This window comes from Pelodiscus sinensis, chromosome 6, assembly GCF_052426305.1.
Source record: "Pelodiscus sinensis isolate ZL-2025 chromosome 6, ASM5242630v1, whole genome shotgun sequence".
Lineage (NCBI taxonomy): Eukaryota > Metazoa > Chordata > Testudines > Trionychidae > Pelodiscus > Pelodiscus sinensis.
The window spans coordinates 111,261,160-111,287,209 of NC_143057.1; the positions used below are offsets into that span (position 1 = coordinate 111,261,160).

Genomic DNA, 26,050 nt, shown 5'->3' on the forward strand with positions numbered 1-26,050 from the left:
AGAACACTGAATCATATGTAACTATTGTATCTTTAATTTTCACACTTCTGCATGCTCACACACAAACATGCAAACACACACACACACACACACACACACACACACACACACACTCACTCTTATCCATCTAGCTTGCAGAGCTCTGGGATGAAGTGTTTAAAGCTGGTTAGATATTCAAGTTGAATTTTATTGATAAGCACATTGAACTTTAAGTTTTGTTTTGACCAATGATTAACATGAAGTTACATATGCCTGCAACTCTAAAAAATGGCATATAGGTTAGATTTTGCTTCCTTGTAAAGAATAACCTGTTAACAGAATGCATAACTTGATTTTTTCTTTAATAATTCATCTCGTCATTTTAAAGGCAACATGCTTGAGTAAGCTTGTACCAATCCATATCTGAGCTCAGTTAGCTTTTTTTCAGCCTCTCAAAAAAAGCCAGTAGGTTCTATTAATGGCCAACAAGGAAACCAAAAAAACACACCAGTTCGTTTTTTTAAAATAGTCAAAAATATATCAGCAGTGTTTAAAAAATTATGGGTATGGAAGTTTAATACACATTCCATGTTCTGAAATCAACTACATACACATTTGTTTTCCTCCAAATGCCCCAAACTGCAGAGCCATTACCCTATGGCATCAATCATTCATGTAGCCCAACATAAATAAAGCTATGTTTCTTTTAAAACTTGGTCTTTTAAAGCAAAAATACACCATCAAATAAAGATACTACTGTTCTCAGTTTCCGTGTCTGTATTTAGACTCTTTCTACAATTTTTAGGCAGAAAATTTTTCGCCTTTGATTGTTTTCATCGAGTCAAATTAATGCTTTTTCAGAATACTGGCCAATTTACTAAGTTGGAGAATATGGCCGGGGGAAGAAGCAGTGACTTGTGGGGTGGTGATCATACACTGTTGGGAAGATAAATGAAGAGAGAAGAAGCCATAATGCTTTATCATGTCATATCCCTGTCAGGAAGAGGTAATTCAATTCCTAAAAACATCCTTTTCAGAGAGAGCTAGCTTTGTTCCCTATGAACTAAGTAAAATTACTTATTTTTCTGCAAAAATCAACCTGAGACACATTTCAAGTACCTTAAATTATAAAAATAAAATGTATGCACATATACAAGTGAAAAGCATGCAATCATAACCTAATATAACATTAATGAATTTCAGTGTCAGAATGTTCTGCAAGTTTGTCTCAATGTTTAGTCATATTAAAGACCTTGTTATTTTTCAGTCATCCATTTTGGGAGAACTGATTTTCTTCTGTCCATCTTATATGTCTTTATCCTTTTGCTGGAAGGATGCATACAATCCCTTGACATGCTTCTTCCCTCCCAAACAGAAAAAGGTTCAAGATAGATTTCTCCTGTTTGCTGCTAATCAAGGGCAACCCCAGTATTCAGGTCCACAGAGTTTCTCAGCCTCTGTATTCTATTCTTCCATACGTGTACCATAGGAATTCATCCTCTACACAAGCAAAGGCAAGCTAACTGGTAAACCCAAATGTTGAACTTTGCTTTTTCTAAAGGCCTAGAATACATTAAATCTGGCACAAATGAAATTAAGAATATTTTAATTCTGTCAGCACAGATCAGAGAGCTTATTTTTATAGTATTTGACATTCAACAACTCCTTCTAGCAATGCTGTATAAACAAGATCAGAAGAAAATCACTGCTCCCAAAATGGGCTAAAACAGCTCTATACAGTAATTCCTCATTTAACACGTGCCTGCTTAACACGTTTTTGCGATAGCATGACTTTTTTTTTTTTAAGGGAACGTTTTTTAAATTACATAACTGTCCCCAGAATAACACGATTAACCCAGCCAGCCCATTGCCAGTACCTGCGCTGGGCTTCCCCCGCCTCCCTGCAAAGCAGCGGAGGGTTCACCACTCACCGCGCCATTCCCCACTGACTTCCCCCTCGCCAGACACCTTGCCCGCCTCTCCTGTGCCCCCACTTGCAGGCCAGCGGCTGCGTTTCCGTGGCCGGCAGCTGGGTTTCCCCAGCCGGCACATTGCCGGTGGCTGCTCGGGCACACAACCTTAAAACTAGAGATTCATAAATTCACAGACTCACTGAAAGGTCCTCTAAATAGTTAACCAAAACAACTTACCAAACATGCAGTTTATTCTAACAAGATACCATCTTGTAATGAAACTTGGAGCTTTAAACAGAAGAGGTAGTAAGTGATAAGTATGAGGAAGTCAGAAGCAGTAAGTTTCCATTAGCAAGGTAACCAGGTCAAAGGCCAGGAAACCTCATAGTTAATCTAAAGAAAGCTCAACGTTGAACCACAGCAATGTTTTTTCTTCAGAAAGCCATTTTTTCATTTTCTACCTAGAGATGAGCAAGGAAAACTTCCACTGTAAGGAAATATAGGACGACTACAACCCTGGAAAGCTATTTATGTCAAGAGACTTCATGCAAGCAGTTCTTTTATTCTTACAATGCATGTTTTTTCATGTCAAGGTAGCATTAACTCCTAAGCAAGATAACAAATTGGCTGATACGTGATGCTATTAATGAAAAAAAATGGAAGGAGGGCAATATAAACAATGCCTATCAACATGAATTTATGAAAAAACGATTTTAGTTAGACTAACTGGATATTTTTAATATAATTACGAACAGTTGATAAATCAAAATGTATGTTGTGTTTTCTTCCACATGTAGTATGGCAAAAAGTCAAATACCTTACTGAAGTTTAAGTATATCGCATCTGCATTATATTGCTTTTAATAAAACACAGGAACACAAAAATATCCAAAGGATTAAAAATACAAACAGTTTAAAGTTGGCTAACCCATACGCCTCAAAAGACAATTATTAACAGGGAATCATCATGGAGCAGGTGTATATGTATGTTTGGGGTCCTGCAGGGATCGGTTTTTGGTCCTACGCTATCATATTTTTTAACCAACAACCTGGAAGAAAACATAGAATCACTGATAAAGTCTGCAGAGATGACACAAAAACTGGGGTGAAATGGCGAACAACGAAGAGGCCAGGTCACTGATTCAGAGTAATCTGGGTCACTTGGTAAACTGGGTGCCAAAGAACAACAACAAATAGTCTGGTAGCACTTGGTAGACTAACAAAACATGAAGATGGTGTCGTGAGCTTTCGTGGGCACAGCCCACTTCTTCAGATGACTGGTCATCTGAAGAAGTGGGCTGTGCCCATGAAAGCTCACGACACCATCTTCATGTTTTGTTAGTCTACCAAGTGCTACCAGACCATTTGTTGTTTTTTAATTTTATCCAGTACAGACTAACTCAGCTACCCCCTGAAGCTTCTGAACAAACAAGTGATTTAATATAGGTAAACATACATGTATACATCTAGCAACAAAGTCTATAGCAGGGGAGGGCAATAAAATGGTGGTGGTTCGCCAGGGTTAGCCCCTAGCAGACCACTGGCACTATATTTACCTGCACCTGCAGGTACAGGTGATTGCAGCTCCTGCTGGTCGCAGATCGCTCTTCCCTGCCAATGGTAACTCCAGGAATCAGTGCCATTTGCCTGTACTTGCACAGGCACAGGTAAATATAGCAGTGGAGGCCTACCACGGGCTAACCACGAGGAAACAGTTGTGGCGCATGGGACAGTATTTGCCCACCAGTGTCTATAGTGTACACCAGCGGTGCGCAACCCATGGGTTGCGGCCTCCTTGGGGTCGCAGCTGTCTTCCGGGGTGGGGTGGGGTGGGGTCACAGCACTGGGCTGGCCACCATTTTTTTCCCAGCTCAGCATACACGCGTGGCAGGGGGTGCGGCAGGTGAGCCGGGCGGCATTTAAGGGGGGCACGTTCGGTTTTTTTTGCTATCAAAATTTTCCCAGGGGTCACACCAGGGAAAAGGTTGTGCACCACTGAGCTACACTTATGAGATAGGAGACTGTTTTCAGAAGCAGTGACTGAAAATAATGTGGAGGATGTGGTGAATAATTAGCTGACCCTGAGCTCCTAGTGCAATGCTATGGACTAAAGGGCTAAGGAAAGCCTAAAATACATAAAGAGAGGGATCTCAAGTAGAAGTTGAAAGGTTATTTTATCTCTTACTGCAACCACTGTAGGAGCTATGTACCCAATTCAAGAACAGATAAATTGGAGAGAGTTCAGAGAAGCGCCACAAGAGTGACGAAAGGTTTAGAAAACATGCCTTAGGCCAGGTCTACACTGTGGGGGGAGGTCAACTTAAGATACGCAATAGGGATGTAAGTGACTAGTCGATATAAGCTTATCACATGTTCGAGTACTGGCTTGACTAGTCCCGTCCCCTTCTCCCTCCCCCACCTCTATCAGAGGCAGCAGTGGGTGGGAGCAGGAGCCGGTGCTGGGGGAAGTCGACTTAAAAGCTGGTTCCCCCCAGAAGTCTCTGTGGGGGGCAGGGAAGGCAAAGGTATAGTGGGCAAATGGCACGAGTGGGGTCTGAAGTAGTCCCCACTCCTGCCAGTTCTCACTGCGACACTTCAGCCTTTGAAATGCAGGAAGATCCCCATGGGGCTCTTCCTACTTTTCAAAGGCGCCCTCCCCCCCAGCCACTGCCTCATGCTGGTTCCGGACATCGCGTCTCTGCTTTTGAAATGTAGTAAAAGCCCAGCAGTTCTTACAACATTTAACATGTAGGAGCCACAGTATGGGTGGCTCCCAGAGCTGGCATGAGCTGGGATTGCTCAGTCCCGGCTCAAGCTGGTTCCTCTGCAGAGCAGTAGCAGTACATACTACTATATGTAGTCAGTACAAATAGTATTGACTATACGATTAGCTAGATAACCGCAATTTAACATTGTTAGTAAATAACATAGCTGGTGTAGACATATCTTAAGTCGAGTTTGGTGCAGTCTCCACTGCAGGAGAGTGACAGGAGAAACACTTCCGTCTACTACCTTACTCTTCACAACGGTGAAGAGTATCAGTGCTAATGGGGTGCCCTAAATGTTCTATTTAGCATGTCTTCACTAGACCTGCTAAATCAAACTCCAGAAGATCAAGTGCCGAAGTGCTGATCCTCCTGTAAGTGGAGACATGGCCTTATAGTGACAGGCTCAAAGAGGGATTATTTCATTACATCCCATAAGCTTCTGAGTCCTAGCTCCAGCCTGAGATGCTCTAAAATTCGCTGTAGAAACAGAACTTATTGCCTTTCAACCAGGACTGCGGGAGTTACTCCAAATTACTGTATAGACACCAGACTGGGTTAGTTCTAATGCACAAAGTCTGCTAGACAAACGTCATATGCAAGTACAGTTAGTACTGGTAGGGAACTGAACATTCTAGCACTGATTCTACCTTGTGGAATGTTATAACCTCACTGAAAGTAAAACATTGTAAGAAGCTAAAGTGCAGCACATTTTTCTTTAGAAAGTAAGATGTACTTTTTTCAGACAGGTTATCTATAAAGCAGCACAAACAGAACTAAGGGGGATGTACCTTATGAGAGTGCATGAAGCACAATTCAAAACAGGCAAACATCCCACTTTTAAATAAAATAAAAGCATAGGTTGTTGTTTGTGTGACAGTAGCACCCAAACACTTAATCAGAATTGAGATCCTGTTGTGTTAAGTACTACTCAAACATATACAAGCTCCCAGTTTAAAGATGAGATTAGGTTCCCATACATAGGACTCATTCACTAAGGCTTCCTATCTACACCAAAGAATGCACTCAGCTTTGTAAAAAGGACAGGCTTGAATACCCTCTCCCAGTGGTTTTCCACTCCAGTTCATCTGAAGTGGGTTTCCCCCACAAAAGTTCTTGATACTGTATATATATTTTTGTTAGTTTCTAAGAGGCCACATGACTACTCGTTTTTCAACTTACAAACTAACTCAGCCACCCCACTGAGATTCTCCCAGTGGTTGAAGGATTTCCTGGCTGACTGACTAACACATTTCCGAAGACTAAGAACACTGCCCTACAGGCATTCCCACTCTGAGCCAGTAACTATGAAACAAGAAAAACTTTAAAAACAACTACAAATAGTCTGGTAGCACTTTAAAGACTAACAAAATATATAGATGGTATCATGAGCTTTCGTGGGCACAGCATGAAACCCTTATTCTTTCCCTTCTCCCACAGCATGAAACCCTTATTCTCTCCCTTCTCCACCCCCCAGCTTGAATGCTGACAACTGACCAATTATGCAGTGGAGTAAATGAAGAAGTGGGCTGTGCCCACGAAAGCTCATAATACCATCTTCATATTTTGTTAAGTCTGGTAGCACTTTAAAGACTATTTGTTTAAGTTTTTTCTATTACAGACTAACTCGGCTACCCCTTTGAAGCTTTTAAAAATATGAAACAAGGGAGTCAAGCTAGTTCAGGCAGCCTAAACAAAAAGTTTAAAAGCTACACAGAGACATTTCCAATGGAAAGGAATGGAAGGTCAAGTCTAAACTGGCACTTCACAGCTCGGTAACTTTCTGGCTCAGGGGTATGAAAGAACACCTCTCCCCTCCCCCTGAGCACAGTAATTACAGTGCCCATGTGAACCAGGCTACAGACAGCGCTGGGAGCAGCTACTCCTGTCACAGAAGTGGTTTACATAAAGCGCAGGAAGACCTCATGCCTTGGCCGCTCTTGCAGTTTTAAGTGCTGCCGTGGCTGTGCTAGACAAAGCCTGACAGTATGCTTGACACTGCCTTTAACTCCCACATTTCCTAAATGAGAAATGGCTAGTTAAATATGACCTGGAATATCAAACTTCTGATCCACTGGCCTTGATGACTGCAAGAGAACAATCAGCCAAGAAATAGGAACAAGTATGAGATATGGCAAAATATATAAATCAATCCTAAAACCAAAGGACAAAAGATTTATCTGATTTAAAACACCACCACCACCACGTGTTTGCACTCTGAAGAGAGCAAATCTTTTGTTAAGGCTTTCAAGAGAGAATCCAGCAAAGACAAAGGCAAGAAATAACGTAACAGCCCCATACGAGCATACTACAGTTGTGACACAGGTACGACCAACATAGCGTCCCTTCTGTGCTCAAAATACTCAAGTGAGCCTTACTCTTGTACTTGAGGGTCAAGCACAACAGGCCTCTGGACTACATTCCCTCTACACTGCACAGCCACACAGCTGCCTATCAAGCACCATGCAGGCACTCAGGGCTGCAGCAGGGAAAGATGCCTCTCCCCAAGCCCTGGACCTGCCTCAATAGGAGACACCTCTTCCCCTCAGCCCAAGTGAGGAGAAAGAGCAGGGAGTGTCCACTCTCTTGACCATAGCCCCAGAAAGAAATGAAGGATACCAACATACAGAATGTAGTACCAGAACAAAACATTTTGCCAACGAAGTATTAAAGATGAACAATCAGAATGTGTTAATAAATTCATCAAGTCTCTATTTCCTTATTCTCTCCCTTCTTCGCCCCCCAGCTTGAATGCTGACAACTGACCAGTTATGCAGTGGAGTAAATGGAATGGTGGCACATGCAAGTCTGTTTTGTTACTTAATGATAATGGTAAACAATGGAAGAACAGTTGCCCAGTACCTGCTGGAATTAAGAGAAAGTGAAAATAGAGTGCTTTAGCCAAGAGGTTAGGAAAAATGGGATATAGGGCAGATAGCGAGAAGGAAAAAGTTAAGTTCAAAGTTTATCTGATAAATTATGAAAACAAAAGAGGATAACTTAAGATAGACGGTGTGATAAATATCTGTATGCTCAGCTGTAGAATGAAGCAATGTTTTTTCACTAACATATGGGGTGGACCTTACATGTTTATGTTTCAGACTAATTGGCTACGATGACAGAGTTTCATCTAATATTATTTTAGAAGAATCTTCAGGTGCCAACTAAACTAATTGCAGTACCGCTGCATGTATCTGCTTCTAATATAGAAAATCTTCAATATTATTCCAGTCTGTAAATTAAATGTGGGCAGTTATGGCTGGTGCAAGCTTCAGTAATGTAGTCTGAAAGGTATTTTATACTTACGTACATGCTCACATAAATGTCACACCCTCCCACCACCCCTGCAGTGCCCCTCTTACTGTAGCATCAAGGTTCCCCTCTAGCCTAAAATATGATGAAGCCAATAAGGCTTTCAAATGTGTTAGCCTACATCTTCACTGCTTTTCAATCATATTAAGTTCTGAACTCAATGAGCTTGCTGAGAGAAATAATCCATCAAAAACACTGATGGCTCCAGTTCCAGTTGCCTAGCAACCCAACAGGGCTCAGATGGCCCCAGAAAACTCTCCCTATGCAACTATACTCTCTGGTAGGACTGAAGGGCCAACAGACCACCATCTGAGCCTTGTAGCAACAGCAAGCTCAATGCATTCCATGTCCGCAGCTGTTCCAGACCAGCTTCCTGAACTGGCCCTTGCTCCAACCCCAGGCGTGCTCCTATCTCCCTCAGAACTCTTCCAAACTCCTGACTCTGGTCACTGGTTTGTTTTCTGAACAAGCGTCATCTGGCTCTTGCTAGTGATGTTAGGCAGCGATTAATTGAACAGTCATGTAACTGCACCAAATTTTAGTAATTACATGACACTTCAATAGTCTTTGGGAGTGGGGCTGGCAGCCAGTGCGCTCCTGGCCCCATTCCCAGGGAGCCCCCTGCCACCATTCACTGCTGCCTCTGTATCAGAGGTAGCAGCATGGCGTGATAGACAGGAGCCAGTGCACAAGGAGAACGAGTTCAAAAACCAGCTTCCCACAGCCCTGCTGCTGCTGCCTCCCATATAGAGGCAGCAGTGCAGGTTGGCAGTAGTCCCTGTCCAGGAGGCTCCCAAGCTTCCTGTGGACAGAGGTTGCTCCACAGCCGCACCCCATCTGCACGGAGCTCGATCCTCCACAAACAAGGGCAGGGCAGGCATTCCTTCCTGCCCCCCACCTCTGTACAAGGCATCAAGAGGAGCACACAGGTCCATGGAGAAAGCACCCACAAAGCCAGCTCCTTGCACATATCGGCTCCCTCCCACAACCTCACCCTCCACACTAATGCCTCTCTATACAGAGGCAGCAAGGGGGAGGGGAGAGGGGAAACGCGTGTAGTCAACAGGATTAACCAATAAGACCAGGCTTATCAGTTAATCGCGTAGTCATCTACACACTGTCATCCCTAGTTCTTCCCTCTGATTCTCCTCTGACCACTACGTCAGACAACTCTTGTTCACACCCAGTTGCTCCATCTACAACACAGGGTATGACCATCCCTTGCCCTTCAAGATATTCCAAAATTCTTCTGCAGATAGACTAGTACCAGCAAATGCCCTCTTGAAAACAGAGTTAACTCACAATACACCAGTAAATTAAGCTACTTTCCAACCAGTTGTTTTGGCTTTGCACTTCAGAATTAATTCAATGTGCCATCCATTTAGATGGCATTCCCCTCACAATTGGTTCTCTGTTCTACTTCAGAAAGCATATAATTTTGGAGGGAATGTTTATCCTACTTCACTCCAGTTAGCACTGCTGAACCAACACAGATGTAGATGTGCAGAGGCAGACTTAACGCTTGCCTTCATGTACAGCGCCTCCCCCAAGAGGCTGTAGTTATGTTAGGAGAAGAAGCTCTCCCATCAACATAGCACTGTTGGGGGCAGGAAGAGGATGAAGGCTGTCAGTAGAACTACATTGCTCGAGAGTGTAGGGAGCAGGTATTTTTGATGCTGCTGTGTGAGGTGGTTTACCAAGATACATCTGTAGTTTAGAGTTGCCATACTATCTAGTTTAACTGACAGTCTAATTTTCCAAATTTTGCAAATTGTTGCATTTTCGTCATTAAGACTGCGGTTGCAAAAGCTTAAGTAAGAGCAGCAGCTAGCCTGCACAGTGGTCTGGTGATCTCTGAGCCAGAAAAACCAGTCTGACTTGTGTTCCCCACAGTGAATTTGCAGCAATGACAACCTTCTGTACCCCTTTGAATTAACGGAGAAATCTCCATAAACTCCAAGTGATTTTAGAACTATTTGTTTATGGGTCTTCCATAATACTGGAGACATTGACTATGCCTAGGAGACAGCGAAACTGACAACACAAAATATATTTTCAGTTACAGTCATTCTATACAAACAAAAATGACAAATGTGTGGTGGTTCTTTGGGGGGGGGGGGGGTGTTTGTTTCTCCTATCAGAGAAACACCAAACATACCACATCTGACTTGTAAACTAAGGGGAAAAATTCGCGCGCGCACACACACACACACACACACACACTTTCAGAGTCTTTCCAGGGTAAAACTGTACTTTGTGGAAAGCTAAAGTTCATATTTACCCAATAAACTATAGAAGTGAATATCCAAAATAGTTCACTAAAGTCATACACTGCATCCATTTTCTAGAGGTCTTTCTACAAGAACTGCCATTTTACTGACATTTCGCGAAGGCAGTGAAGTATGATAACGTTTGAGATAAAGGAAATAAATCAGCATTTAAATACAGGCACCAGTGTTGCAAGATTCAAAGTTAGACTCAGACTTTAAAGTTAAATGGGACCATCGTAATTATGTGGTCTGACCTCCTGCATATTGCAGGCCACAGAACCGCACCCACTCCTGAAAACAGACCCATAACCTCTAGCTGACTTACTCAAGTTCTCAAATCACGGTTTAAAGACTACTAGCTACAGATCATTCATCATTATACTAGTTTAAATCTCCAATTGACCTGTGCACCAGACAGCAGAGGAAAGCAAAAACTTTTCAATGTCTCCATCCATCTGACCAAGAGGAAAATTTCTTCCCTACCCCAAATATGGCAATCAGATAGACCCTGAGCATGTGGGAAAGTTCTTGCAACACTGACAGATTCTTGTCCAATGAAGAATACAGAACGCCAGCATGGCAGAGACCAATTAAAGCCTTAAATTTGCCAAAATGTATAAACTGTGCACGGTCCCATTAAAATCAATGGAACTGTTAAGAAACTGAAGCAGATCACAGCTTTAAGACATTCAAGGCTGCAGCTCTTCTTTATGTGAAAACATAAAATGATTTACTCTTTTGTAATTGCACATAGACAAAGGACAGGGTAGGACTGTTACTTAATGGGTGTGGGCCAAATAACAGAAAAATGTTAAATGGCAGAGGTGCTTAATGACTTACCAGGTTTCACCAAGAAGGTTAGTGATGATTAAACATCTAACAGTGAATGCCAGTGAAAATCGGTAGGATTAGAAGCTAAAATAGGAAAAGAACAAGTTAAAAATTACTTAGGCAAATTGGGTATCTTCAGGTCACCAGCACCTGATGAAATGCTTAAAGAGCTATCTGAACTATTATTGATTCTCTTTGAAAACCCATGGAAGATGGGAGAGAATCCAGAAGACTGGCAAAGGGCAAATATAAAGTTTCCATTTATAAAAATGGAAATAAAGGCAACCTAGGGAATTACTGAACACAGAAAAGGAATGGAGCAAATAAATAAGCAATCAATTTGCAAAAAATCTAGATAAGCTGATAAGAAAAACTGCATGGATTTATAAAAAAAAAAGTGTGTTAAGCTAACCAGATAAGGCTAGCTACAGACTGGAGAGTTGGGGGGAGGGGGAGTGAAAGTGGGTTGAAGTGGTAGACATGGTATATTTTTTACAGCATTTGGTGCTGTCTCCCATAATCTTTTAATAAACAAACTCATCAACCTAGATTAAGCTATTATAAAATGGGAGCAAAACTGGTTAGAAATCCATTCGAGGGAATAGTTATCCATGGTTTGCAGTAATGCTGGAATCCATGTGGAATGGGATTCCACAGGGATAATTTCTGGGACCAGTTCTGTTCAGTATCTTCATCAGTGATTTAGATAAATGGCAAAATACTGAAAGTTTGCAGATGATACAAGCTAAGAGAAGTTGCAAGTCCTTTGGAGAGCTGGACAAATTGAAGCAATGGTCCGAAGTAAACAGGATGAAATTCAATAAGAACAAATGCTAAGTACTCCACTTAGCAAGAAACAATCAGTTGACATATACAAAATGGGAAATGACAGTCTAGGAAGGCATACTGCAGAAAGAGATTTGGAGATCACAGTGACCACAAGCTAAGCAAACATCATTCTGGGGTGTATTAGCAGGACTGTCATAAGCAAGACACAAGTAGTAATTCTTCCACTCCACTTGGCACTGATTAAGCCTCAACTGGAATACTGTATCCAGTTCTTTCCTGAATTGTGGGGTCTAGATGTGGACCAACTGGACAAAGCCCAGGGAGGGAACAAAAACAATTAAAGCTCTAGAAAACATGATCTATGAGGAAAGACTGAAAGAATTGGGTCTGCTTAATCTGGAAACAGAGAAGACTGACGGGAGACATAACAGTTTGCAAGTACCAAAAGCTAGTACAAGAAGGAGGGAGAAAAAAAATACTCTCTTCACCCTTTGAGGATAGTACAGGTAGTCCCCGGGTTACGTACAAGATAGGGACTGTAGGTTTGTTCTTAAGTTGAATCTGTATGTAAATCGGAACTGGCATCCAGATTCAGCCGCTGCTGAAACTGACCGCCAGTTCTGACTTACATACAGATTCAACTTAAGAACCCCAAGTCAGCTGCTGCTGAAACTGATTAGCCGCTGATTCCAGGAACCCCGGGGCAGAGCAACTGTGCCTCGGGCTTCCTGTAGTCAGCGCTGGTCAGTTTCAGCAGCGGCTGACTTGGGGACGCCTTGGGCAGAGCAGCTGGGGTGCTGCTGGGTTGCTCCAGTAGCGCGGCTCCTTGGCGCTACTGGACCAACCCAGCAGCACCCCAGCTGCTCTGCCCCAGGCGTCCTGATTCAGCCACTGCTGAAACTGACCAGCAGCGGCTGAATCAGGACGCCTGGGGCAGAGGGCTGGGGTGCTGCCCGGTTGGTCCAGTAGTGCCCAGAGCGGCGCTGCGGGACCAACCAGCAGCGCCCCAGCTGCTCTGCCCCAGGGTCCACAACAAAAGCCTGGTCTGCTGGGAGGGAGCACACTAGCTGTGCCTCCCCCCCCCCGCAGCAGACCAGGGACACGGGGAGCAAAGCCGCAGCGGCGGGGTGCCTCGCCTCTGAGGCTTTGCTCTGGCGCGGGACCCGCTTTGCTCCCGGTGCCCCTGGTCTGCTGGAGATGGTCCCCAGCAGACCAGGGGCACCGCGAGCAAACCCGCAGCCATGGCGGGGTCCCGCGCTTCTGAGGCTTTGCTCTGGCAAAGCCTCAGAAGCGCGGGAACTTGCCGCTGCTGCGGGTTTGCTCGCAATGTCCCTGGTCTGCTGGGGACCGTCTCCAGCAGACCGGGGCACCGCGAGCAAACCCGCTGGGGCTGCTGCTTTGCTCCTGATACCCCTGGTCTGCTGGAGATAGTCCCCAGCAGACCAGGGGCACCGGGAGCAGCTTTTCTCGTCCTGGAGGTCAAGGTGGCTGACCGCTGCCTGTGAGCTCCGGGGCGAGAAAGCCCCGTTCGTAAGTGCGGATCCAACATAAGTCAGATCCGTGTAAGTCGGTGACTGCCTGTATAGGACAAGCAGCAAAGAGTCTAAATTGGAGCAAGGGAGGTTTAGGTTGAACATTAGGAAAACATTCCCAACTGTCAGGATGTTTAAGTTCTGGAATAAATTACCTAGGGAAGTTGTGGAATCTTCCATCACTGGAGATTTTTCAGAGCAGGTTAGACAAACATCTGTTAGGGATGGTCTAGATCTGTGGTGTCCAACATGCTAGCCACATGTACAGATTTGCCCAGTTGAGTTACTAATTCACTACTGCAGCAGCCACTATAGTCTAGTCTAGATAATACATAGTCCTCCTACGAGTGTAGGGGATTTGACTAGGTGACTAAAGATCCTTTCCAGTCCTATGATTCTATACAATGGAAATGTTATGTTACACTATGTTTTAAAACCATTTTAACCAAGGTCATCTTGATCTACTGCCATTACTACATAAAAACGTTATTTCTTTCTTTGAATAAGATTGCAAAGGTGTGAGAGGAAGTTCTTGTTCATATATACACCCATGAAATGCTTCAAGTGTCTCTGCACATTTGATTGTCATTATAATTATGAAATTTTCACCCTTATTGTTTAAAATTAGAAAATTGTATTTCTCCTGACATTGTAGCAAGTCTTGAAACTGAAAAACACAATTCTGAGTAAATCTGATGAAGCAGCAGTAAAGCTAGCAACATAATACATCTGGACTTCTGTCCTAAATCTGTGTGCGCCAAAAAGGCATCTCAAATACTTGTAAGTGCATATCCCTGTCGTTTCATTAGATATTTCACCCTTTAAAGAAGTTTGCTATGTCTATGGAGATTACTTTTCTGTATTTCAATTGCTCATGAAGCGATTACTGAAGATCCTCAAACAATGAATAATATTCTATGGATTTAAAAGGAAAAAAACAACGTCTTAAAATCTCCAGATGGTCAGTATAATATACAGAGCCACATCCAGTATTCTTTGCAAATAAAAACCTATAGTTCATTGCACCTAGTTTATACCCAACATTTTTATCAAAATTCAATTTATTTTCATGATGCATATTTTATTTTTTGCCAGCCTTCCTCAAAAAACATTCATTTCTGCTTTTATCCTCCTGTTAGGGGCCATACATATTTGCCATTTCCTGAACCATCCCTATGGTGCAATGGTATAAGAATGAAAGAGTCTGTTAAATGCTCCTTACATTGAGTAACAGATGGCCTCTTGGAGATTAAAGAAAAGCATGTTCTCTCATTGTAAATAAGTACTCACCTCAAGCTAGATATGCATTCTTCTTTTTGTCCTTGCCCCTCCCTTCAAACTCTAGGATGACCTTGGTCTTCAGTGACTTGGCTTTCTAGCCAAGTCCAAACTAACCTCTTACCAGACTAATGAATTCAACAACAGTATTTTCCCTTGCTACAGTCTCCTCAGCTATGGCTCTTGTTCTTTTATATTCATCCCCTTTATTCAGGCTCCCAAATGAGCCCCACCTCCCCTCCTTGATATTTATACCACTTTACCTGTGGCTGGTAAGAAAATACAGACCAATCCACTACTATAGGTTCCAACTGAGGGACCATATATGGTAGGAATTTTCCAACTTTGCGTTGTGGCTTAGAGGACAAGCCACTACGTGGCTGTGAGATGCTTTTTTTTACCTGCCCCACCATGGGTATAGGTGATTGCAGCTCCTTTTGGTCACAGATTGTTGTTCTCAGCCAATGGGACCTGCCTGGAGGAGCAAGTAAACAACGCCTCTCATGGCCAGCTAGCACTCTGCTCTTAAAGCCACAATCCAGGGTTTAAAAACCCTTATACACATGAACCACGTACATCTTGTTCTAATTCATCACTGCTGTTTCCTTGAGCCTCTTCCTACTGGCTCCTTTTATCTTCAGCCCTTCTTCAAAGCCCATGTCCTCTGTTCTTTATCTACGAACCAGAGAGCATTCTTCTTCTTCACTCCTCTGATCCCAGCTAAGAGCTGATCTGCTGAAACCCTGCAGCCCTTTTCATCTGAGGCTGCCACTTGGCTGCTTCCTGGGCCAGGCTGTAGGAGGATTGCAGGCCCCTTAGGCCAAATACACCCCACCACAGTCATCTTCACGAGTTCCCTGATTCTGGGGGAGTGGTGGAGGGAGTGAGGGGCGGCAAGGAATCTTATCACCATCAGATCAACTAGCCATTCAATCAAAATATTAACCTTAAAAAGTGTTGGGCAACACTCAATGCCACCATAATATAGTCTTAACTCTGCCCTCAGTTCTACACAGTGGCAGACCAGGGATTTGTGGGGTCCTGGGCCAAAGGAACATAACAGCCATACTGGGTCAGACCAAAGGTCCATACAGCCCAGTACCCTCTCTGCCAACAGTGGGCAATGCCAGGTGGCCCAGAGGGAGTGAATTGAACAGGTAATGGTCAAGTGATCTCTCTCCTGCCATCCATCTCCACCCTCTGACAAACAGAGGCTGGGGACACCATTCCTTACCCATACTGGCTATTAGCCAGTATGTCTAGTTCTCTTTTAAACCGTGCTATAGTCCTAGACTTCACAACCTCCTCAGGCAAGAAGTTCCACAGATTGACTATGCGCTTTGTGAAGAATGTCATTTTATTTTAGACCTGCTGCCCATTACTTTCATTTGGTGGCCTCTAGTTCTTATATTATGAGAACAAGTAAATAATTTTTCCTTATTCACTTTCTCCACACCACTCATGATTTTATATACCTCTATCATATCCCCCCTTAGTCTCCTCTTTCCTGTGGGAGCCTCTCCTGCACCCAAGTGTGCCTGTGCCACCCCTCCCCCATCACCCACTTTCCTGGTCCTCCTGTCAGAGAGCAGTCATGGGTGACTGCCCGGCTCTGCCCCACCTGTCCGGCATGACATATGAAGGTGCACATATTTCCAGGGACCCCCACCTTGCAATTGGCCAGGACCCCTGGGCACAGACCCTCTTGACTCAGTGGCTCATCTGCCACTGGTTTTGTAGCATATATGACAATGACCGCTAAAACGTGAGAGGTAAATCAAGGCAGTATGTCAAAAGAAACACTCAGGACAAAAGTGAAGGGATGTTCAAGTCTCATGTGAATTACGCGGTGTAGGCTTTGAACAGGAACATAAGCAGTTGCTGGTCCCCACATCTGACCCAAAACTAAGTTTTGCCTTAACAAGCAAAAGTGTTAGACTTTATCCTACAATGCTCATGTGCTCTGTTCCAGAAGCGTTAAGTAGTAGGTGTAAGAGCATAATGGTAGTATACATGTTACAGCATTTTTCAATGAGGGCCAAGTTAAGAATCCATAGAGGGCAAGGTATATATCCTAGCAATGGATTTTTTTTTTTTTAGTTTTCAGACGTCTTCATAGGGTGTATACAACATTCTGGATGGATACACAGCTGTGATAGGCAACCTTAACTCTTCCTTAAAAAGCTTCACTATTTTCCTTAGCTTTCTTCCAGGAAGCCTATGCTTTTAGCCCTGGAAAATGCAAGTTCCAAGACCGTTTCTGTTTTCTCTCAGTTATTTGCTATAAGTTACATTTTAGATACTGTGCTGTTTTGAGTTAGTGCGCTACAGGATATTTGTAAACTAGCACAATCTGGAGACCAGAGACAGAGAAAGCGGTGATGTACTTTAGAGAAAGAGTAGGGGAGCATGCGGGATTGTCACCGCAGTATGTGTTTGATGGGGCATGTTGCCAATATTTAAAGCAAGAGGTGTAGATATTGCCGTACCTAGTATGTGTGTTCTGTGCAGCAAGCGTATGACAATTAAACAAAGTCTAGTTATACACAGATCAACCCGCTAGGCACTTTGAAATTGTTGAAATACATCTAAAAGGTGTGATTAGCTGTTTTTAATTACTGTGTATTTTACAGCAAATTCTTGGCTTGGCTGCTTATGTCCTCACCCTAAAAAGAAAAAAAAAAAACCACACCCCCACACAGTGTAGCATTCCCCACTGGTATACTTAAAACTCTAACGTCTTCATTTTTTAAACTTTGAAAACATTTCTGGTTTAAATTTTTTTTAAGATCTTGGTTATTTCTAATTCATGTTAGAAACCCTTAGGTTATCCCTCAAATTATTTAGGTGGCATAAGCTTCTTTTGAGATGTTTATTGCAAATATTTTGTATATAAATCTAAACTGACATCAATGCTATGTGTATAGTAATATGTTTTATAGATAATATCGCAAAATCTTTTCATGCTGTAACTGTTTACAAATTTTAGAAGCCATCTGAATATAAACAAAGTATTTTGGGAATTAGTTCTCTGACAATGCTTACACAATTTAAACCATTTTCAGGAAGAATGCTCTCTCCAAGGATGGTAAGAAAGGACAATACCGTCTTTAACCATTTCAAATTAAAATATTTTTTTTTAAAAACACAAATAATGGAGTTAAAAAATCCTTTAAGACTTGAAAGATATATTGAAAATAGGAGCCTTTAGAGTCTCATGAAGTATAATTTCACCTCCTGTTAATCCCTGGTGGAAATAAATGGATCTCTCAGAAAAGGGAATGAATGGTGATAAGGGTTAAAAGACTTACAGATGTTGCCACAATTTCTTGCCACAAATACAAAAGCAGTATATAGAAAAAAAATACAGTCTTCCCGCATATTGATACGACCTCCACTGACTGGATTCAAATATCAAGTCCCCAAAAGAGGTCTTTTCCAACTTCAGTGAGATGATTGAAAAAAAGTGTCAATTCCTCTGAACTCTTATACTCACACATATTACATGCTTTTAACACCATCTGATGCTGCTTACTCTTACAAGCATTTGCACTCATGCTAACTTACATAATAATGCTGCGATGTAGACTACCCCCAGACTTTTAGGTCTGGCAGAAGTCCCCATCCCTCTCATGGCACAAAAGAATTATAAAGAGGGATTAGATGCCATTTTAAGTCGTATGTTTTAATCCAGTTTCAGGAAGAGAAAGATAGAGAAAAAGAGAAAAAGAGAGAGAAAAAGAGAGAGAGAGAGAGAGAGAAATGGTTCCTTCCAGCCTTCAAATCTAAAGTAATTATATAACTGGTTCCTGACTTTTTTGATACCAGCTACCAGCAAACCATTCACAAACTTTTGGTGGATCGGTAACATTTTATTTGCATATTGATTAGGCACATATACAAACAAAATGTTACCCATCCTTCAAAAGCCCCAGTCTCCAGAGCACCCGCAGTGCTAACTCTAACCACTCCACAACCCCCCAGCTCCAGCCACTGACCCTATATTCCCCTGAATCCTACCCCCCAGTGTCAGCCTCCCACCCTCAGAGCCCCCATTCCAGCCCCTCATCCCTTAGAGAACCACCAGAACCACACCCCCAGTGCCAGCTTCCTGTTTCCAGAAATCCACTGCACCCCACCCTCCCACAAGTTCCCCCCAGTGCCAGCCCCCAATATTAGCCCCATCCCCAGTGCCAGCCATGCCCTAACTCCTCTACTTCTAGCCCCATCCCAGAGTCCCCCAGCACCTGGCCTGTCCCCTTCCCCTCCCCCACCTAGCCCTGCGCTGCCTCCCAGCCACCAGCTGAGTGCAGCCGCCTGCTGAGTGAAGCTGCTCTAAGGCGGTCGTGTCAGGCTCTGCGCAGCTCTCCCGCCACACAAACCACTCTTCGACAGCCGGGAGGAGATCCTGCCCCTGCCCAGCCCCCAAAACACACACAGGGGACTAGTCAGTTTCCACCCCTATCCTTTTATGCTGCGGGAGAAGGGGTAACAAGATCCAGATTGGGCTTAGGGAACTAAATTACGTTCTTAAAAATGCCCATAATCCCCAAAAAGGCATTCAATAATGGGGAAAGAAGAAAATCAAGAGACACAGGCTTCTTTTGCCAGCCTAGCTCACTCCCTGAAGCCTGCTGGATACCAGCCATGTTTAATACTTCTGACTGCTCAGTTTTGCTTCCGCTCCATCACCACTAGCAGGGGGCACAGCCCATGGACATGGCTCGGAACTAGACAGTCTAACAATTAATCTTGCTAATCTTCAGATTAATTTGAAATACAGCTTGTAATCACTTTCAGAAAAGCTCTGCAGCTAGGAGGTGTGGCTGAGTCACCAGCCACTAGGTAAAGACAGAGGAAATAAACACCCAGAAGAAGGGAACTTCAGGAGACTGGGTATTCACCTGCTACCAGCAACTGGCGGAACTGGTTTTGCCCCCTAAACTGCAAACAGGCTGAAGGACTCATAATTGATTTATAGACCTTAGCACAATGAAGAATTTATTACCCTTATCTGTTATCTACTAGGGATAAATATTTTGCAAACAGGAAGGCCTGGATAACTTAAACACAAAGTATCCTGAAACAGCTGGATGAGGAGATAAAAAGGAGTACGTAAAAAGGGTAAGGAGGATGACCAGGATAAATAGTTTTGGTTAGCCTGACATCAGTCCCAGGAAAAGTAATGGAAAAGCTGTCATGAGATTCACTTGATAAAGAATTCAAGGATAGGAATACAATTAGTGTCAAATCAACACTATTACAGAAAATAGGTCTTGTCAAACAAACCTGATTTAATTCTTCGATGAGATTGTAAATTTGGCTGTTAAAAATAACTGCGTAGATGTACTATATTTCAACTTTGTAAGGGATCCAGCTTAGTACCTCCTGACATTGTGATTAAAAAATTAGCAACGTACAATATCAAGGGATTAAGAACTGGCTAAGTGACAGTTCTCAAAAAAGACCATTATAATTGAAAGAGGGTGTTCTTAGTACTCTTCTGCAGAGGTCAGTATTAAACCTGACGCTATTCAATATTTGCATCAATGATCTGGAAGAAAATATTTTTTTTAAATCACTTGTGGATAACATTTGCAGATAATTTGACAGAATAATAAATAATGATGAGGACACGAAAATCACACAGACCCATTCAGATTACAAGGCAAGCTAAGCCCATTCAAACAAACATCTTAATATATCCATGTGCAAAGTTATACATCTGGGAATAAGGAATGCAGACCATTCCTACAGAACAGGGGACTCTATCCTAGAGGCAGTGAAGGAAAACCATCTAGAGCAGAGGTGGGCAAGGAAACAGTCCGCCAGGGTTAGCCTCTGGTGAGCCAGCGCCATTAGAATTATCTGGGCCTTTTCAGGTACAGGCAACTACAGGTCCAGTGGCCACAGACTGCCATTGCCAGTCAATGGGAACTGCAGGAAGCAGCATGGACCCGGGATATGGCTTCCTACAGCTCCCGCTGGCTGGGAATGGGAATTGCCTGTACCTGTGCAGGTGGAGTAAGTATCGAGGCTCCTGCCCACCAGGGGCTGATCCTGGTGAACTGGATCTCGCCCACGAGCTGGTATTTGCCCACCCCTAATCTAGGGGGCATACTGGAAAAGCAATTGAGCATGAGCTCCCAAGGACGGCTGCATTGGTTTAGATCACCAGTTATAGCCATAAATAAAAAAGTAGGTAACTTAAATGTAATCATTAATTTAAACAGTGTTTTCATTTGTTCTTATTTTCCTAAAGTTTCGCTGATTCTCATTGGTTGCTTAGTGTAAATGCTGTATTTACACTAAATTTGGTACTACTTTCTGCTAACCAAGGAGGATACACCTATACCTTATTTAAGCAATTATACAACCTAATTCATGTTTATTCAAGTCCTTATTTTGATATTTTTATTGTGAGAAAATGGTGATTGGTATGTTACTTATTAGTCAATTTTTTTTTTTTAATTGCAATCATTGTCAAACTATTTGGATGGAAATTTAAATTAAATACATAGGTAAAAATTACCTAAAATATGCTGGATATAATTTAAAAGGTTTAACAACAGGTTTATGAAAATATACTTTGCATTTAAAAAAACTGAATTATTAAACCAAGGAAATGTGTATATAGCTAATTAATTGAAATGACTGTCTGGTCAGCCTGACCCTCAAGATTTTAGTATTAGTAGGCTGTCATCCTTAGTTTTATTTATATATTCCAAGAGAAAAAACAAGCTTTCCTGCTTTTTGAGCTCTCAGCTGGTTTCCTAATTTGAATATATTAGTCGTTGAACTGAACTAGTGGAATAGACTAAAAATGAAAACAATTCTCTCTGGATCTACAAAAAGAGGCTACCGTAGTTAGAAGTTGGTTTAGCACTTCCACAAATTCTGCTTCCAATTACTTAACTAACAGCTTCCACCAGTTCACTGGTTTGACTTAAAACCTTGATAGCAAATCCATACTGGTTCATTTTTTTATCTAATGTAAGTGATTTTAATAGATTATGAGACCTTCAGGCCTTAAAGTAAATTGTGAATTTCAGTGTTTAACTAAGTCTGTATTTCATTTACTTTTTTTTAAAATCCCGTTTTAAAAATAATATATCCTTAATCTGCATGGGCTCCCACTGCAAAGTTATGGCAGAAAGGGCTAATGCAGCACAAATTTTTAACAGTGACCAATTGCTTGATAATCTGTCCCCAACCATGTGGTGGATTCTCCATCTCTTGAGATATTAAATATCAAGAGTGGATGCCCTTCTGGAAGACCAGTTAAACAACAAGTTAGGTTTCACCCAGTTACCCCATATTGAATTCAATAAGGGACCGTGATTTACAAGAGGTCAGACTAAATGAAGTAATGGTCTCTTTCTAGTCTTAAACTCTATTGATCTCTCTCTTACAGCCCTGAAGTTGCATTCAGAAAAACCTACCAATAATCATTGTCTATGAGACACTCTGGAATGAATCTCCATTGAAGTTCCTTCAACAACCATCATCTTATTCCAAAGTAATTTTGCTCAGTTTGAGGTTACCACCACAAAACACTCAATCCACTCCTCCCCATACCTCAACCTTAGACACAAAAACACTGCCACACAGCAAAGCATGCTCCATGCTTTCACTAATTCCAGTCGTGAGATGCCCAACAAGTTACGGAAATCTAAAATTCATTTTTCTTAAACTGCAACTCTGTGCTAACTCCACAAGCCTTACTTCTTCTGCGAACCAGACTGAAGCTACTCGGTTCCATCAATGCAGTGTAACAAAGAAATCAATTCCTCTTTTTTGTCCTTCACACTATAATAAGATTACATGAGTTTTATTCAAATGTGCCAAATTTGAATCCTGGCTTACATAAATAAGTTTACAAATATAAGGGAAGTGCTTGAGGATGAACAGGTCACACTGCTATCAGACCTGTATATCCAGCCATGTGCATACAATATATAAAAACCATTTGCTTATACTAATGGAACCAAGAGGTAGTATTTTAAAGAAGCCTTATTGAAGGCACAGAAAGAAACCATCCCGACGCGTAGCAAGAGAGGCAAACATGGTAGGAGACCGGACTGGCTTACAGGGGAAATCCTTGGTGAACTTAAGCACAAAAAGGAAGCTTACAAAAAGTGGAAACTTGGACAAATGACCAGGGAGAGGCTTAAATGTATAGCTCGAGAATGCCGGGGGGTTATCGGGAAGGCAAAAGCGCAAATGGAATTGCGACTGGCTAAGGATGTGAAGGGTAACAAGAAAAGTTACTACAGGCATGTTAACAAGAAGAAGGTGATCAGAGAGGGTGTGCGGCCCCTAATGGATGAAGGAGGTAACCTAGTGACAGATGATGTGGGGAAAGCTGAAGTACTCAATGCTTTCTTTGCCTCTGTATTCATGGACAAGGTGGGATCCCGGACTAATGCGCTAAGTGACGCAAGATGGGATGAAAATGGACAACCCTTGGTGGGTAAAGAACAGGTTAGGAACTATTTAGAAAAGCTAAACGTACACAAATCCATGGGTCCGGACATAATGAATCTGAGGGTACTGAGGGAGTTGGCAAATGTCATTGAGGAGCCTTTGGCCATTATCTTTGAAAGGTCATGGAGATCAGGAGAGATCCTGGATGATTGGAAAAAGGCAAATGTAGTGCCCATCTTCAAAAAAGGGAAGAAGGATGATCCAGGGAACTATAGGCCCGTCAGTCTTACCTCGGTTCCTGGAAAAATCATGGAAAGGATCCTTAAGGAATCCATTTTGAGGCATTTGGAAGAGAGGAAAGTAATTAGGAATAGTCAGCATGGATTCACAATGGGCAAGTCGTGCCTGACCAATCTGATTAGCTTCTATGATGAGGTAACTGGCTCTGTGGACATGGGAAAGTCAGTGGATGTGATATACCTTGACTTTAGCAAGGCTTTTGATACCGTCTTCCACAATATTCTTGCTAGCAAGTTAAGGGAATGTGGATTGGATAAATGGATGGTAAGATGGATAGAAAGATGGCTAGAAGGCCGGACCCAGCAGGTAGTGATCAACGGCTCGATGTCAGGATGGCGGTCAGTTTCTAGCAGAGTGCCCCAAAGTTCGGTTCTAGAACCGGTTTTATTCAATATCTTTATTAATGACCTGAATGAGGGGATTGATTGCACCCTCAGCAAGTTTGAAGATGACACTAAGCTAGGGGAAGAGGTAGATACGCTTAAGGGCAGAGATAGGGTCCAGAGTGACTTAGACAAATTGGAGGATTGGGCCACAAGAAATCTGATGAGGTTCAACAAGGACAAGTGCAGAGTCCTGCACTTGGGACAGAACAATCCCAAGCATTGTTACAGGCTGGGGACCAACCAGCTAAGTAGTAGTTCTGCAGAAAAGGACCTGGGAGTTACAGTGGATGAGAAGATGGATATGAGTCAACAGTGTGCTCTTGTAGCCAAGAAGGCATATTAATGCAACCTAAGAGGAGCATTGCCAGCAGATCCAGAGATGTCATCATTCCCCTTTATTCGGCTCTGGTGAGGCCACATCTGGAATACTGTGCCCAGTTCTGGGCCCCCCACTACAAAAAGGATGTGGACGCATAGGAGAGGGTCCAGCGCAAGGCAACCAAAATGATCAGGGGGCTGGAGCATATGACCTATGAGGAGAGGCTAAAGGAGTTGGGTCTGTTTAGTCTGCAGAAGCGAAAAGTGAGGGGGTATTTGATAGCAGCCTTCAACTTCCTGAAGGGAGGTTCAAGAGAGGATGAAGAAAGGCTGTTCTCAGTAGTGACGGATGGCAGAAAAAGGAGCAATGGTCTCAAGTTGTGGTGGGAGAGGTCCAGGTTGGATATTAGGGAAAAACTTTCACTAGCAGGATAGTGAAGCACTGGAATGGGTTACCTAGGGAAGTAGTGGGGTCTCCAACCCTAGAGGTGTTTAAGCCTCAGCTTGACAAAGCCCGGGCTGGCTTGATTTAGTTGGGATTGGTCCTGCATAAAGCAGGGGGCTGGACTTGACCTTCTGAGGTCTCTTCCAGCTCTATGGTTCTATAAGAGAAGGAGTAGAGAGTTGGTTTCTGATACAGTAAGATGGTGAATGAGCTTTTTTCTTTTTTAAAAAAAACATTTTCTGAAAGCCATTTTGTGGTTTACACATGGACTTTCATAAACTAAGGAAGGTGAAGGATGAAACTGGGTTGGAATCCTTGTCAACATCTCACTATCACCACACCAGTTGCAAAACTGTTACACAAGTGTGCACACAGAGAACTATTTTTAGAAGTCTAAATATGACCACAGCAAGTGCCAAAATTACCAGTCACCAAAAAAAGCTCATGCCTAGCTAACTGGCATGACGTGTTCACTTAAGTTTTTCCCAGCACCATGTGATAGCTTCTTCCTTCTCCACTTCAAAAAGATCAAGGCAGGACAATGAGATTATGAAAGAAAAATAGAGATCGATTCCAAGAGAACATTCTGATTGTCTAGTCTGACCTCCTCTGTAACTCACACCAATTACGGAGGCCCTCTCTTCCATGTGACTTGCCCAAAAAAAAAAAAAAAAAAAAAGACACACACCTTCCAGGAAGTGTACAAATATCTTATACAAGTGCACCCCAGTTCATCTTCTGAAAACTGGAATCTGAATGTGTAATGTTGAAATTTGTTAGAATGAACACGGGTGAACACTGAAAAAAACCCATCTAGGTAGATACTGAAATGTTTATTTTTAATATGAGCGATGGTTAGGGTTGCTAGATGTCCGGTATTCAACCAGACCATCAGGTTTTTGGGCCCTCTGTACGGTAAAAGTTTCAGAAAATACCAGACATGTGCTGTGTCCGGTATTTTCTGGTTTTCCAGCTGGGCACCCGATGGAAGCCTGGTGGGGGCGGGAGAAGTTGTTTGGAGGGGGGGGCGCGATTGGCGCTGGGAGCCTCTCGTTGTGTCTGACGTAGGAGTGACGCCTTGGGCAGGAGGAGAAGCCCTGTCCGTGCTTCTCAGCGCTGTTCATGGGCGTTGTGGAGCTGTAGCTGGACTCACTCGTGCTTCACCGGGACCGTGCACGTGACAGGCAGCGCCCTGGGATCTACATGTGCCCAGGTCAGTCCCACTCCCTGCCAGCTGATGCTCTCCCCAACCCTCTCCCAGCCAGCCCGGCTTCCTGCCGGCTGGTTCTCCTCCTCCCGATCTCCCTCCCGCAGCCCCACTCTCCCTCTACCCTCCCCCAACAAGCCCTGCTTCCCACTGGCTGTGCCCCCCCAATCTTCCCTGGCCAGCCCCACTGCCCCTACCGCCCCCCCCCCCGCACCAGCCGTGCTTCCCGTCTCTTCCCCCCACCCCGCCCCACTCCACCCAGCCAGCATCGCTCCCCTCCCAGCCGGTCCCTTGCTCCC

The 26,050-nt window shown here is 43.2% G+C and overlaps 1 protein-coding gene across 4 annotated transcripts in view; it reads right to left on the reverse strand.

Annotated features, from left to right (window-relative positions):
- Positions 1-26,050, reverse strand: part of NEDD4L (NEDD4 like E3 ubiquitin protein ligase) — a 299,735-nt gene that overhangs the window by 240,027 nt on the left and 33,658 nt on the right. The gene's annotated exons all lie outside the window — the stretch shown is intronic.